Here is a 2994-nt window from a genome sequence, read left to right as displayed (position 1 = left end):
TCAGGAACAGACTGCTCCAGTGTGGGTCCCCCGCGGGGTCACAAGTCCTGCCAGCAAACCTGCTCCAGCGTGGGCTCCTCTCTCCATGGCTCCACAGGTCCTGCCAGGAGCTTGATCCAGCGAGGGCTTCCCACAGGGTCACAGCCTCCTTTGGGCATCCACCTGCTCTGGTGTGGGGTCCTCCGCGGGCTGCAGGTTGATATCTGCTCCACCGTGGACCTCCATGGGGACAGCCTGCCTCACCATGGTCTTCACCAGGGGCTGTGGGGGAATCTCTGCTCCGGTGCCTGGACCACCTCCTCCCCCTCCTTCTTCACTGACTTTGGTGTCTGCAGAGCTGTTTCTCTCACATATTCTCACTCCCCTCCTCTCTGACTGCCATTGTGCAGGTTTTTTCCCCCCTTCTTAAATATGTTATTGCAGAGGCACTACCATGGTTGCTGATGGGCTCGGCCTTGGCCAGCAGCAGGTCCGTCTTGGAGCTGGCTGGCATTGGCACTATCGGACATAGGGGAAGCTTCTAGCAGCTTCTCACAGAAGCCACCCCTGTAGCCCCCCCGCTACAAAAACCTTGCCATGCAAACCCAATACAATGGCTTACTGCTCTACTTTTGTCACTGGGATTTTGTCTACCTGAGGGTTGCTGTCCACCTCTTTCTAAGAGCCAGTGCCTTCTCCTGGGCATGCAGCAGTCACCTACCCTATCTATCTCATGGGTTCCAGTTTAAAGCCACCATTCAATGGAGCTAAAGCAACCATTCAATGGGAGCAGGGTTTGAATAGAGCCAAACACTCTCTGCCACTGCCATCCTCACAACACCTCTTACTTTTTAGATAAAATTGGTTCAAAAATGTTATACAAACTATTCTGGATGACATTTAAAAGTAAACAAACACAGTTTGCATTTAAAGATGAAGCAAAACAAGAAATGTAAATTGAAACTTACTTTCCTTGTAGACCTTGCCACTGAAAAACGAAAAGAAAAAGTAATTAAGTTGTATTTTCCCACAAAAAAGAATTTTCTGACAAAACCTCATTCTTTAGAGAAAATTATTTTTCACCCAACATTTTTGACCAGCTGAAGTTTCAAAATAAAAAGCAAAATATATGGACTTACAGTTTATTGTTTACTGCCCAGTAATATATACTTCAAATGAAAAGTAAAAGCAAACCACAGCATGTAGAGTAGAGGAATGGAAGAAAAACCAGAAGGAACTGACAGGCACAGGTTGAAGAATAATTCATCATTCAGCAACATAAGCTGACAGATTTACTCTGTAGCTTACTAGCATCCAAAGCCTTTTGTATCTCCATTTTCACCCATAGTCTTTCACTCCGGATGTTGCAAATCGGTACTTTAAAATTATTGCTGTGCCTATTTTGAAATATTTGCTATTAGAAATTATTGTTCCTGGTACTTGTGAGAGACTTGGAAGGTCACAGAGTGATTTCATGGTCCCCCATGAGTCATGGTACAGTTACAGAGGTGTTTTACAAATTCAAATCAATAAGGTTATGTTTCACTATAGAGGGGCAATCAAAAAAGGTCGTAACCCTGAAAAAGAGCACCATTTGTTAATAGAGTTGTTCCTTAAGTCAACAAATACTTCTTTTTTGTCTTCTGGAATTATATTACAGTTAAAACCATCATGATCTATTTCAATATTAAAATAAATTTTCATTAGGCTATTATGTACATGAATATCATTGGCTTGGAATAAAGGAGAAAAACTCCTTTTGCTTGTTCCTCTCCAAAACATAGGATCCTCTGTACCTCCAGGACTAAAGGGACAACACACATACAATGCAAACTCAGAAGCAGAAGATAAAAAAATACTGCAGCTAGCTGTGTCTTCTCAGAAATACAGAGCAGTGCAAAAGAATCTCCAGGCAACTATTTCGTTAAAAGAGCAAACCCTGAAGCTGCATCTGCATGTAAGGCTGAAATGTCACATCTGTTGTTCGTTGATTAGCAGCCAAAGAAAGATGCAGAGCTATTTCTTTTTCCTTTTCAAGCCCTTCTGTATAATGGTTGCTCACCTACCATATGAATGGCTTGTATTTTATAAGCTCTCTCACAGAGTCCTTTATTAATCATCATCTCAGAACAGAATATGCAACCAGAGATGGAAGGAGGATAAAAAGGAGAAGGAGGAGAAGGAGAAGGAGAAGGAGAAGGAGAAGGAGAAGAAGGAGAAGGAGAAGGAGAAAGAGAAGGAGAAGGAGAAGGCAGAGAAGACAAGGTAGCAAAAGGCTAATATGGAACTAAGAACTCCAAAACAGCTTAAGCTCTCAGAAATAGCACACGAGAAGCGATCCAAAAAAGGATATATCTATTTCATGATGGCAGGTGGAAGAGAAAGGTGAGCAAAAGGTTGCTATGTGTTCAATAAGTGGGAGAGCTGAGATTTGTTTAAAAACCCACAGTTGATTTAGCAATAGCAATCTGTTGAAGAAGGTTAACCCCTAGGAAGCATGAGGCTTCTGAGAGATCAACTACATGTAAATAAAAAGAGTAATACTGCTGAAGTGGTGTTCACAACAGAGTTGAGACTGAGTCAGAAATAGTGTTTTGGAGGTCTGTGCTATCCTTGCTTTGAGACAAGACTACAGTGGGTATCAGAGGCCTCAGGCTAGAAGATCTCAACATAAAGCTAGAAAAATTGTTTGCATTTTACCTAACTGCAGAAAAGAACCAGACAAGACTTTAGAATATGAAAATGAAAATGAGCAAAATGTTTTTGGAAACCATGGGACCATAGCAACATGCAGATGTGGAGGAAAATGAAAACACAGGCAAAATACTCCACAAAATTCAAATGGATTGAGTTTGGGAGAAATCATATGAATAAGTGCGAATGATGTGAAAGAAAACATAAATTTAAGCATTGTTTTTTGCTAAGACAGAGCTGCTATATTTCCGTAGAGCAGAACCTTTTTCAAAAAAATAACCTGTGCCTACAAAAAATACTCATCTCTTCAACACAAGTAAG

Source organism: Gavia stellata, chromosome 2 (assembly GCF_030936135.1).
Source record: "Gavia stellata isolate bGavSte3 chromosome 2, bGavSte3.hap2, whole genome shotgun sequence".
NCBI lineage: Eukaryota > Metazoa > Chordata > Aves > Gaviiformes > Gaviidae > Gavia > Gavia stellata.
The sequence above is the reverse complement of the archived record's forward strand: the minus strand, read 5'-3'. Positions refer to the sequence as shown.